This window comes from Eucalyptus grandis, chromosome 5 (assembly GCF_016545825.1).
Source record: "Eucalyptus grandis isolate ANBG69807.140 chromosome 5, ASM1654582v1, whole genome shotgun sequence".
Taxonomy (NCBI): Eukaryota; Viridiplantae; Streptophyta; class Magnoliopsida; order Myrtales; family Myrtaceae; genus Eucalyptus; species Eucalyptus grandis.
In genome coordinates this window covers 34,181,956-34,196,049 of record NC_052616.1, presented here as the reverse complement: position 1 = coordinate 34,196,049, position 14,094 = coordinate 34,181,956, and the positions used below count along the sequence as shown (strand labels likewise).

Here is a 14,094-nt window from a genome sequence, read left to right as displayed (position 1 = left end):
ACCATCACCTTCCGTCCGATGCCACGGAGCTCTAGTGAATTTAAGACCGCCATCTGCTGACGGAGGCGATGAACAGCGAATTGACGGTGGCGGGGACCGGCGAGCCGAGTTGATGGACCGCCGCTGCCGACCGAAGCCGTGGATACTGATGAAGCAGCTTGGTGGGAACGATTCTCTCCTACACACGTTCATTCCCTTCTTCATGGCTCGGTTCGTCCGAAACCTGCACCCATCTCTCCAAGCGCTTCTTCAGACGTGCGAGTCATGCGACCCGTGACGTTCCCGCAGTCTCTGGACACCTTAGGAACGAAAACCCGGATGAAACTCGAGAGGTTCTGGACATATTTTAATGCCTAGATGTTCGTTCGTTCGCGAAGATGATTGTGGGTCGCGTGTGAATTGGCTGCCTTGATGACGCCTTGAAACTATTCTACGAAATGCCCGTGAGAGATGCAATTGCTGGAACACGATGATCAAAGGCTGCCTAGACTGCGGGGATCTGACAACGGCGGAAGAGCTTTTCGATGAAATGCTCGAGCCAAGTGTCGTTTCATGGACAACGATGATAGATGGGTTCTTTCGATTTGGACAGGTTGAGCGGCAGAGAGATTTTTCAAGCAAATGCCCATAAGAGATCTAGCTGCGTGGAATGCAATGCTTCATGGGTATTGTGAGAATGCAAGGGTGGACGATGCTGTGAAATTGTTTGAGCAAATGCCATCTCGAATTGTGATTTCATGGACTTCAATGATTGGCAGGCTTGATCAAAATGGTAAGAGTGAAGAGGCTTTAATTGTTTTTGAGAGAATGTTCAAGTCTGGTGTTGTATTTAATCCGAGTACTTTGACATGTGCATTGAGTGCCTATCCAAATGCATTGTCTTTTCCTCTTGGTGTGCAAATTCATGGTCACGTTTTCAATTCAAGATTTTGCCTCATCGTATTTGTATGTGCTTCTCTTATCACATTCTACGCTAACTACAAGTGAATTGAGAAAGCAACCCAAGTCTTCTATGAAGCAGTGTATAGGAATATGGTCAAATGTACGGCTCTTCTAACTAGTTATGGCTTGAATGGTGGGCATGAAGATGGCCTGAAGGTCTGTAGTGACATGATGAGAACAATTGTTCTTCCTAATCAATCTTCATTTGTAAGCACTTTAAATTCTTGCCGTAATTTAGAGTCTCTAGATCGAGGTAAGGAGGTCCATGCTTCAGCTGTAAAGCTGCAATTGGGAAGTGATATAATTGTTGGCAATTCTCTTGTAGTCATGTCTAATAAGTGTTGAGCTGTTGATGATGTTGTTGTAGTGTTCAAAACACTTAGGGAGAAGAACATCGTCACATGGAATGCCACTATTTGTGGGTTTGCACAACATGGCCGAGGGATGTGGGCTATGTTGTTGTTTAGCCAAATGATACGTGGACTGGTACAACCAGATGAGATCACACTTACGGGACTACTTTCTTCCTGTTGTCATTATGGGATGTTACAGAAGGGGAGATGCTTGTTTAGATATTTTAGTGAGATCACTTCCATTGAATTGAAGTATGAGCATTATGCATATATGGTGGATGTGCTAGGACGATGTGGAAAGCTAGAGGAAGTAGAGGATTTTGTGAGAAACATGCCCCTTAAAACTAACTCCAAGTGTGGTTTGCTTTGCTTAGTTCTTGCAAGATGCATTCTAACCTAGATTTGGCAGAAAGAGCTGCAAACTATATTCTTGATCTCGAACCACGTTGTAGTGCTACTTATATTTTACTGTCCAACTTCTATGCTTCTGCTAATAGATGGGGTGATGTCTCACGATTAAGAGTGACTATGAGGGATAAAGGGATTGTGAAGCAACTAGGTAGAAGTTGGGTTACTATAAAGGGGTAAAAGCATTTGTTTCTTTCCAGGGATAAATCCCACCTTTTGAGTGAGAACATATATTGGAAGCTGGATTGGTTGAATATGAAGTTGAAGGAATTGGGTTTTGTTCCAGACAAGAGGTTCTCTCTCCATGATGTGGAAGACAAACAGAAGAAAGAGTCATTATTTTACCATAGTGAAAGGCTTGATGTTGCATTTGCATTGATTATTACCGTCGAGTGTAGTACGATAACTGTAATGAAGAATCTTTGCATTTGTGGGGATTGTCATTCTGCAATTAAACTTACTGCAAAAATTGTTGATCGTGAGATTGTTGCGAGAGATTCTAGCTGCTTTCATCACTTTAGGAGTGGCAGTTGCTCTTGTGGGGATTATTGGTAGCAAGGGCTTGAGGTTATTTCTCCTGTCATGAACTTGTAAGCATCCTGAATTTGCTCATTATGTCAAGCATTGATGAGAGTAGATCAGCTAACACGAGCACTAGTTAATACGGGCTTGCTTTTATGATGTAATAGACAATGAATTCATGTGGAATCCATGGCTTTTTTAATCAGCTTTAGTTTAGTCTAGGAGGCTAAAGGAGTTCAAGTATTTCTCAGCTCTGTGAGTTGGGCATGTGGAATGTTGGAGACTTGGGAAGAAATCTTGCATTGGATGGCATTGCCATGCATTGTCTCCATGCAGGGATTTATGTTAATAATTATCATTTTGCTTATGGCTCTGATCCCACCAGAAAAAAAAAAAAAAACTATCCATAAGTGAGATATCCCTTATGCAGAATTGAATTAAGTGAGAACTCAAAGCCTTGGAAATAGCTACTTTCCATGCGAGAGAGATGGAAATTGCAGCATTTAGAGAGAACTACTGCTTGGTAAAATAAAAGAAACCCGCCCTAGAGAAGTAAGTACCACTTGGTAAAAGAAAAGAAGCCCACCCAAAAAAAAAAAAAAAAAAAAAAAGGTACCTTCCCTGCCTCCTCTTTTCTGATTTGAAATTGAAAGTTGGTCCTTTTTCTGAAAAATCCCATCAACTCTTCTCCTCTATTACATTCTTAGAGCCTCTCTTCTCTTCATTAGGTCCAGGAGATACAAAAGCTTCTTCATCTCTAGATGAAATTCGACTTCACCTAATGTTCTCTCACAATTTAGCTGGATCTCTCCGACAAATCGACAGTACTGAGTGAGGTTACTTTATCTGTGGTGCCAAAATTAGTACTCTCATGTTGTTTGTGTTGTCCAAGTTGAGCAGATGCTAGTGATAGAAATTGGTGGTCATAAGAACACAATAAATTCTCAGTGGTCTAGCACATTGATCAGTTATCAATGCACCCTTATGTATGGCACGAGAAGTGGAAACTATTTCTTTTAATAGTGATTAGTCAACTCTTCATTTTGCAGTTTTCACTATCCTAAGAGGTCTGTCTCCCTAAGAATTCTTTTGCTTTTCCAGTGGATTTTTTTGTGTTGTGTGGGGTTGAAGTCCATAACTCTTGTGCCATCTATTTTCTAGCGTCTTGCTAATGTTTGGTTGGGCTCCCAATTGCCTAAGTCTTCCTGACCACAATGGATTCATGTTGAAGATGAATTTCACAGTATCTCTGACAGTAATATTGTGGCACTCCCTTTTAGAATTCCTTTTTTCTAAGGATGAAAGCTTGATCTTAGTTCATATTCACGACGATGCATACTTGAAATTAGTTCGCTTGTTGTAGGTTTCAGGTTGTGTTTACCAAGTTCAACACTTTCCACACATGTAAGTTATGCTTGGCATTTCATTTTTTGCTTTAAGAGAAAAGATTATGGTTTTTTGGTGGACTATTCATGTTCCTTGGTCTCCTTAAACCTGCACATTATGTCAAGACTAGAGAGTTGTCTCCCAAAATGTCTGCATAAACTATGTTAGATTTTTTCTCCTTCTGTTTTACTTGGTCCATGAAATGCTGACACTCCTTGCCCTTGAGTTACTTTTTATCTTGGCGTTATGTTTAGAAAGCACGACTTCATTCTGGCCTTATTTGAAGAATTGGTCCTGTTTCGAGGTCAGAGGTATAAACTTTGAAGAACTGACTCTTTTGACATTTGGTCAGGAATGTTGTGATTCTTTGACTATTAGAAAGTACTGTTATCATATGTAGGGTAAAACAGCACTCTATCATTTGTTTACATGTGAATATGATTGATATCCAAGAGGTCTAGACTCATCATTCTTTAGAGTCGTGTCATGTTGTGATCTCATTGGCAATAAAGCTTTCTTCATATTCATCACTTGCTAGCTTGTGTTAGATGTTTATAACATAGCATACATGTATGGCTGTGATGTCTCCCCCCACAAAATTCATAAATTACAATGGTTATCAATGAAGGCTTCAAAAGATAGTCATATAGACATATCTTGTGTCTTTTGCGGTGTGGAAATGATAAAAGAGGTTTCATTGGAGAGTGATCTGACTATTTTGACTTGTGGCCTTTACTCCGCAAGAAATAGAAAGAGAAGCATGTAAGCAGCTTTTTGAAGTACATGTAGAAGATGGTCATTAGGAGAAGATTCTTATGACTAAAGAACTCAATAGTTAATTACTTAAATTTTTAAGGTAATAGGAGTCTCAATAGTATGTTAACGGAGTCAGACCTAAAACTTGAATATGATGATGTTCCCCTAATGAGGGCGTTGTTTGAGCTACATGTGTCGGGAAGAATGGAGTTAATATTACATCTATAAGTACAAAATTTTACACGATTTATTGACATTTTCTAGGCATCTAGAATGCAACTTAACAAGCGTATTAACAACCATTAACAATTTTAAATGACAGTTTATTACATTAGTTACAACCATGACTACTTGACTCTACCCGCAAATAGCTGTATGAAGAGATATCCAAGTCCAGAATGAGGCTAATATATTTAGTTATCTCCTGCACTCGCGGCAAAGTTTCTGATAGTAACAAGTGAATTGGGTGCCCATACAGTCTGTGTAGAGCCTTCTTATTGCTACTGAATAAGACATTTTTCCCCACAACTCATTGGGAATAATTTCAATTTTCATGTGAATAATATTTTCACACCTTTTTTAGCTGTATTTTTAATCATTCTTGCAAAGTAAATGAATACGTGTAACTAATACATAAGTGAAATAGCTATCCGCTTTTCAAACCCGCAGTACTAACCGTCTCTCCGCGACAAATCCGTAATGTTTCCACCCTTCTCTCTTACTTCACTTTAGACTCATTTAAGGTGTTGAAGGGAATGGAGCAACAAATCTTCAATCAATTCATGAAACTGAGTTGTCATGTCATTCAAATTGATTGAATCGGGAACTCCCTAGAGCATTGAAGTCCACAAAAGTAGGACCCAAAGCCGAGACTCTCAAATAGGCAGTTGAAGCATTGAAAAAGGAAACAAGTGGTACGGAGGAAATGATTAGATCTTATTCAGCGAAGGTTGTGATGCTAAGAAGCGCTGAGGGACGAGAGGACCGCGGGTTTGAAAAGGGTAGAAGCATTACTGATCTGTTTTTTATTCCCAACAACAAAACAGTGGTCATGAAATGGATTTGAAACAAAATTAAGAAGTCGAAAAAAGTTACTTCTTTATTTTCAAGAATAATTTTTAAAATCAATAAATTTTCTTTTTTCTCTTTATTTTTTTTTCCTCCTCCAACAATAGCCGTCGACCTCATTAGAGCCTCACTAGCCTTCATCGTGGCCAAGCAAGGCTGACCTCACCGAGGCCTAATGAGGTTTCCCAAGGCCCAGCAACCGACTAGAGGAGGAAGAAGAAGAGATGAAAAGAAAAAGAAAAGAAAAAGGAAATCTCAAAAAATTATTAAAAATTTAAAATAAAATTTTAATTCACAAAAAATTTGAAGGTTATACTAAACACATTCATGTTCTATTTCTATTCCGAAAATAAGAATTTTGTATAGTTACTTACACGTTCGAATTCTCCAAAACTTGTTTAGGAACAAAATCAAAACTATTTCTTAGCAGAAATTATTCTCGAGAGTAGAATGGTTATCAAACGCACCTGAAGAGTTCAAGATTTCTCTAAAACCTCTATTCAACGGGGCAAGCACCAACTCAAATGCTATCACGGTGGATTGATGAAGATTCACGATGAATGAAGACGAGATGGAAGAGGAATCGCTGTTCTCACAGTTGATCGGCGAACAATTTGATTGATATCTCTAGCAAAATTGAGAAATAATGCTTTTTATGAATGGCATGATGCTGCAGAACCATTGGTGTCATGGAGGAGGTGTAGAGGTCTTTGGATGAAAGTCTGAAGCAATGGGTGATGCTACAGGTTGTGATAAAATGAAGTCGGAGGAATTGAAGGTGATGGACAATGTATTGGTATGCATTTTTAGTATTTCCTTTTAATAAATACGGCATATATCGTTGATAATAAAAATGATTTACAAAAGTGGCTTTATACTTATGCCATTTGAGGATACTATGTCCTAGCATTAATTATAGATTGGTTGATTATGTAAAATTTCCTGCAACTGACATGTACTATATATTTATAATTTTTTCTCTCTTTTTGGTTCTTGTTTCTCTATATGATGATCAAGATTCAAGATGACTCGAATTTATACAATTTCTCCGAGGGGGAGAGACCAGTAATTGTAGAGAACTTGTCAAGTGGTTGGCATGAGATTCTTCGGTAAAAGAGTTAGCAAAATATTTTAACCCATTATAAATGGATTGAATAGGGTTTTATAAAAACAAAGCCGGTTATAAATGGATCCAAATGGGTTTACCTCATGCTCATAAAACAACACATTTTAATTGGGTTGTTTGCTGCGTTTTAGCTGTTGGGGCCATGCACATTGCAGCCCAAATGTATTCTACTCGGAAAATAATTGCTTCTGCACATATTAATATCATGTGATCGATTTTGCCCTGGCTGAGGTTAGCTTGTTTCAATACGCTTAGAAACAATATGAGCTTTTTTATAATGTCAAATTTGAAAATGACAACAGCATCCTTAATTTTTGAAACATTACAACAGAAAATGACACACACATATATATGCTGGTATCGTTTGTGCAAGTCGCAATATTAAAAATATAAGTACTCAAAAAGAAAAAAAAAATCCATTGCTTGTAAACGATATCAAACTCATGACACCCATTCCCTCCGTGCCAACACATTGGCCCCTCTTCAATTTTCTTAGGCATTTTCGGATTTCTTCAACATTTTTCTTTTAAATTTACTTATACATAATTTTGCATACACTGTTTTCTTTTGTACTTTTAACTCTTTCAGATTCTTTTATTATGAGATCATTTTACTTAATTTGGTTGTTCTCATTTATTAGAATAAAAATTCTAACTTATTATACAACAGTCAATTCAATTATGAACTTTCTAGTTTGTCAACTTTTGTCTTAAATATTTTGAGGATTTATCAATCTTGGCTGGAAATCATTATTACATTAACTTTGCCACAAATTCAGAGTTGAGTCACTCCCCTCTGTTCAAACTACAAACTGTCAGTTTCTTTCTGTCTTTTTTTTGGTCAACTTTTTTTTTCTTACTTTGCTCGTCATAAAAATTACATTTTAATATTATTTCACATTTCGACCACTAATTATTATTCATGGGTAATGCCTTTTGTCTAAAAAAGGAGAAATTGTAAACTTTCCTGCTCAGCTGGACTTCACACGTTCTAGTGATGAAATCAAATTTTGACGTGTCAATCTCAGCTCAACTTGATTCAAATTATTGACTTGGATTTGTTCCCAAGGAATTGAAGGATAAGAATTTACAATGAAAACTTATGATCTTCCGCAGATTAAGTTCAATTTTTGCAGTAATCACTGAACAAATTCCTCTCCACCTATAAATTAGAACATAGGATACAAATTGGAATTCACTCTTAGCCACAATCCAAAAACTGATTATCATCTATTACGATCAACGAATGGAAACACAATTTTAAATTTGATCTGCTTGCACCATTACGATCATCCCCCTCGTTTGAAAATTTTATTCCACGGATACGATTTACCATGGAATATTGGGTCATACACATTAGATAGATAGGTCTCATACCATAATAATCCTTTTAACAATTAAGATTTAATGGATTAAATTTAGACATGATATTATTATGGTGAAATTCTAGAAGCTAACCCGTATGCATTAGTGGTACAATTATCAATTGAACAGAAATATTGAGTGAACTTAGTGCAAAACAAAATTTACTTTGAACAGTCCAAAATACTAGTCTCAATACGAATGTCTTCAACTTTACGATTCAGATTTAGTTTACAACGTATATTTTCATTTAATAATATTTTACTTATTAGATTCTAAAACTTGCCTCCACATTTGACTTGTGGTGGTGGCATATGGCACTTTTGATGAGAAATTAAAATTGTCCAAACTTCGAGGCCAAATTGAAGCGACAAAATAATTGCAGTAAGAAAGTGCATGTGCGAAAATAGAGAATGTTTTAGTGCTCCAAAAACATTCATAATTTTTTTTCTAAAGCATATTTAAAAGTTCATAGCACTTAATATAGAATAATTACTTGGGTGGTTGATCACATGATGCTTTGAAAGCATCTAACATTTTCTCGGAAAGACAAACTATTGATGATGAGTTGTTGCTGGCTCATTTATATAATATGTCATTTAAAAAAAACATATCCATTTATGTAATATGTTATTTAAAAAAAAAACATTTTCTTTATTCACACATGATTATTATTTGTCACACTTTTGTCGGTCCAATGGCGTGTCTCCAAGCCGAATCACATGTCCGCATGATATATCATTCAGAGATTCTTCACAGTAAAGACTAGAAGAGAACACACAATTGGCTCTTGATTAAGAAAATATTATAGGTTCGATACCCAAAACCTTTGACCGTCAAACCTACCATCTTGGTGCCCATGGTGCCACCACAGTTTTTATAGATCCTTTCATTTTATAATGACAATAAATTAATTAATCGATTAGTGTCTAGTCCACTAATATAGAGGTACATCAATTATCACTCACAAAACCGCCACATACATCAAGCTAACCAAGATAATATACCTTGATTGAAGGCATATCATATCATTGAGCTATGACATAATTAAATTTTGCATATATAATTATGTATTTTATGAGCATGCGTTAAATTATTAATTAGCAAAGAGGAAATAACTACTCAAAGGTTGGGAACGCCATTTCTAGGAAGCCGTCGAAGTTTGTCTTATTAGTAAGCCTATCACAAAAGCTAATCTAATGAAAGGCAATATTTCATTTTCCATGTAATAAAAAGAAAAATGAAAACTAAACAGATGAAAGTCATTCCCTCGAAATTGGTAATTAATTAAAAGTTTATCTTATGTTGACCGGTCAAGCTCATCAACAATCTAACAATAAATTAAATATTCAACAAAGAAATTTGTTTCAATAAGAAAATCTGAATAACGTCGTGGTATGTAGTTTTAAGTGAAAGTAAGTCCATGTGTTTATAACTATCAGGTATCTTGTTCCATTCTTATACACCAAGATTTTCCGAAGGTTTCCACTATTATTAATAGAATATTGTTCTTTTTCTGATATACTTATATGTGTGTATAATTATATATCTTTTGAGTCATCACGTGTTAAATTATTATTTAGCAAAGAATAAACAATTACTTATAGGTTGGGGATCCATTTTGAGGAAGCCAACAAACTATAATTTATTAGGGAGCCTATGACCTAGATCACGGCAATCCACGACTCTAAGTTGTTTGTCAATTCGTGCAATAAGTGAGTCCACTAGATGATCTATTCTAATCACCACTTTTGTCGGCCATATGGCTTGTTGACTGGTCAAGTTTATCAACAATTTAACAATGATCCAACATCAAACAAAACAAATTTTGTGTCAATCAGCCAGTCGGAATAATGCCATCATATGCGGTATTCAATGAAAATAAATCCATTTGTTCACACCTATTAGATAGCTTAGTTTATCCTTAAGCATCATTATTTTCCAAATTTCTACTATTATTAATAGATTAAATATTATTCTTTTGCTGTTACACTTGATTGTGCGTGTTATTATATATGTCTTGATGGATCATGTGGTAAATTATTATATAGCAAGAAAAAGACTTCTCAACGGTTGGGGATGAAATTTCGAGGAAGCCAACAAAGTAGTTTTTATTAGTGAGCCCATGACTTAGCTCACGAGAATCCACCACCCTAAAGTTGTTCCATTGTTTTGTACAATAATTTTGTCAACCTCATAGAAGCTTGTGTCAATAAGATAATCTAAATAATGTGGTGGTATGTAGGGGTGAGCGGTTCCAGGTTCCTTACAGGTTCTGTTTGAAACTACAGATTGTGAACAGTTGATCCACATAATTCAGCATAAGACAATATGTAGATTAACAATTTAGTTGTACCAATTTCTATGTGAGTCCACAATACTTTTATTATTTGGAATTTCAATCTCCAAAAGATTAGAGTTATGTGGTAAAGCAAATATAAACTATTTATACACTACATATAGAGACAACTTTAATGAGATTTTGTTAACCGATACATAAACTTTTATTATATCATATATTTTTAATATGCATGAAGCCTAAACTTTTCGCAAGGCTTGTACACCGACTTTCTTTTTTTTTGTTGTTGGGTCGAAGAACACCAACTTGATTGCTTTATCATGTGCAATATGGGAATACAAACTGCTTCCTTTTTTAAGACCGAAAATCCCTCACAAACACTACGCCAAATCCTGCAACAAAGAGTATGGAAACTATAATTCATAAGGAAGATGTTGAAATGATTTTTGAGAAATTCGATATGATGGTAAATTTTCTATACCATAATAAGAACTTAGTGTGATTTTTCGGTATAGATCTAGCTAATTGTAAATGATGCAACGAAGTGTTTATTATTACAAGGTTTAACAAATAGTGTAATTCAAGTCAAAACAAAGCGAGAAACGAATCATGAAATCTAGAAACAAGCATGGAAATTTCGAACTTGTGCTATTTCACACGAACACTTTAGGATTCACACATGCATGGCTTTGGGACTCTGCAAATAAATCACAAGAGTGGCAAACATGGAATTTGGTCCTGATCAAATGAAAACATGAACAAGAGAGGGAAGGAATCAGCGGGCTTTACCATGATGAGCAGATAGCAGAGTGCGTGAATTGCGGTCTCCTTACGTGCGTCGCTGGCTTCTTGTTCCTCCTCAAGATCACCGAATCCTACACCATTTTGACTCTCCAGCTTTTTCTTCCGCTCATCGCTTTTGAATCTTGTCTGATTCTGATTTTCCATCACTTTCTAGCTCTCGCCCTATTCTCTCTTTTTGCATCACCCAAAGCCATCCCACGCTCGAAGCTCACGATCGGTTTTACTTTTTCAAAGGATTCCCATCTTTCGCATTTATCTCTTTTTTCGAAAAAGAACCACTGAATCCTTTTCTCATTCTGTCTCCACTGCTCACGGACAGATTTTCCTTAATCTGGGAAAAGATAATGCTTCTTTTTATAGGACTACAACTCACTCGCAAACATTTATATGAAAGAAAAATTCTACAGCAAAAAGCACGACAATCATAATACACGTGGAAAATGTTAAAATGATCTCCGAGAAATTTCATATGATGTTATATTTTCTATATCTTCATGAGAAAAATTTACTGTAATTTGAAGTTTTGAAATGTAATTTCTACATTGTAATTTTATAATACATAATTTATACATTTTCGAAATGACGCAATAAAATGTCTATTTTTAGAAATTAACACATATATTTGCCAAAGTTTCCTTTAAATATTTACTTATCTAAATAATTACTAAAATGATTTGCACAAGATTAGTGTAGTGTTAACATTTTTGTTAATTCTGAAAAGTAACCTAAATTAATCCTTCACTTCCAGTGCATAGCACGGGCATTTTAGGTAATATAAAATGATGTTGGGATAGGAAGATCCAACTTATGTAAGACTTTCTCCCCAGGGAGCGTAGCGGGTACTGGTAATGTCATAGTCATGTGGCCCCCGTGGATAAAGACGGAGGAACAAACAGAAAGGCTGGGTTCTTTTTAATTAACGCTAAAATTTGAACACGCTGCCAGTAAGCATGAAGATGTTACTTTTCTTTCTTTTTTAGTAGGCCAGTAGCTAAGCGCCCATTATGAGTATTAATTTTATTTCTTGACAATATTTTAGTATACGTACCATACCCTAAATTCATACTTGAATTATAGAGTATGATCGTCCATCCTATAAAGGACGAAACCTTTAATGAAAACCAACCAATTATAAAAAGTCAACTTCATCTAAAATCATTCATTAATCATTCATCAATCATTCATCAGGTAAAACTCATACTTATAAAACTTTAAAAACTTCACAACTTAGCAAGGCACAATTATCATTATTTATATGACATTAAGTCATGAATAATGCAATTTTATTTATAGGTATTGACTATATGCAACATGAAATTCATGGAATATCAAGAAACCCCATGGTCTTATCCATATATATGTATTTGCACAACCCAAGTCATAATTTTTCTCAAGCATATTGGCGTGAAAGAGATTGACCTATTGCGTGCAAACTATTATAAGTCTAGCTACTGGCTTACGGGTCGGAGGCCTAGATATAATTTATTTATGAGGGCTTATTGGATGTTTTATGGACCTTTAGGGTAGCTATGATTATAGAAAAATAATAATGAAAGAGGGTTAGACCTATCATATACTTAAATTGTGCATATAATTATATATCTGATGAGTAGTCTTATGTTACATTATTATTTATAAAAGAGAAAACAGCCTCTCAGAGGTTGTGAAGGCCAATTTCGACGAAGCCAGCAAATTTTGTCTTATTAGTCAGCCCAAAACAAAACCTAATGAAAGCGAATACTTCATTTTTCATTTAAGAAAAAGGAAAACAAAGACTAATTAGGTGGAAAGCCATTCCCTCTCTCAAGCCGACACATTAATTTAAAAATCTATCTCATGTTGAATGTCGTACTCATCTAGAACCTAACAAAAATTCAACATCAAACCAAGAAACTTCTGTCAATAAGACAATATGAATGATGCCATGCTATGTCGTCTTCAGTGGACATAAGTTCCTATGTTGACACCTATTAGGTATCTTGGTCCATCCTTAAGCACCATCATTCTCTAAAGTTCTAATATTAGTAATAGATGTCTAACATTATTGTTTGCGTCTATGTCCTCTAGTGCAAGAATAAATAAACAAGAAAATTAAAATGCGGATGCACTACCCTAAAACGGTCCATTGGGGCTTATTGGATGTTTTATCTTACTCAAATCAATAAAACCCTTTGATATTGGCGATTTATGCTTTTTTTTTTCTCTTTTTAAAATGTGACGCACTTTATTGGGTATTACTATTGTATATTGCTCAAGCGATGGTGTTAGAGATTTGAACGTACAAGATAATGGAGAAGTGATAATCAAATTGAAAAGAAAGTCTTTTAGGGAAAAAAAAGGATTTTGGTGCATCATTTGAAAAATTGGTAACTTATTGGCAACAAAAAAAGACTTATCACTTGACTAAATTCCATACATAAAAATTCCGAACTTTTAATATGTTTCTTATCTTTTCCTTTTATGCAAAATTCAAATGTAAATTTTAATTTTTTGTGCCTTATTAGATGTCATTTGGTCCGTTCATATTCTAACAGGTCAAGTTTATAATTACAAAAATTTTGTGGGGTGGAAGTCTACAAAGAGATCAAAAGAGGTCAAATATTTTATGGTGGTGTGACCATTATGAGTGGTTCCGGTACTACAAAGAGCTCGAGGTACTGTTGTGGATGCATATTATTTTAAATAAGTTGTTTATAGCAATGTTTTGAATACGCAACTACCAGGAAAATTAAGACCTTAAATTAAAAATTAGCACCTACCGTTAAAGTGGATGTACTTTATTATTTGCCTCTCTCATTTAAATAATTTCAGAGGATGCATATTGTTTCTTCTTTTTTTTTTTTTTCTCGTTATTTTATAGATGATATTTGTCTCTTTTTGGCGGCTGGCAGAACACACCCAAGGAGAAAAAGAGAGAAATTTCTTGCTAAGGTTGGATTGGTCGAATAAGTGGGAAGCAATTATGATATACTTTTCTGGTTCAGTTTGCTCACTAAGTGCGTCATCGCCATCTCTTCTTATGCCTTCCCAAGCCTTTTATATACCTCGCTTCTCACCCCCCCTTCTCAT

The 14,094-nt window shown here is 35.4% G+C and overlaps 1 pseudogene; it reads left to right on the top strand.

Moving 5' to 3' along the window:
* The first annotated feature begins 398 nt into the window (after positions 1 to 398).
* Positions 399 to 1,695, top strand: LOC120293854 (annotated as a pseudogene).
* The last annotated feature ends 12,399 nt before the right edge of the window (positions 1,696 to 14,094 follow it).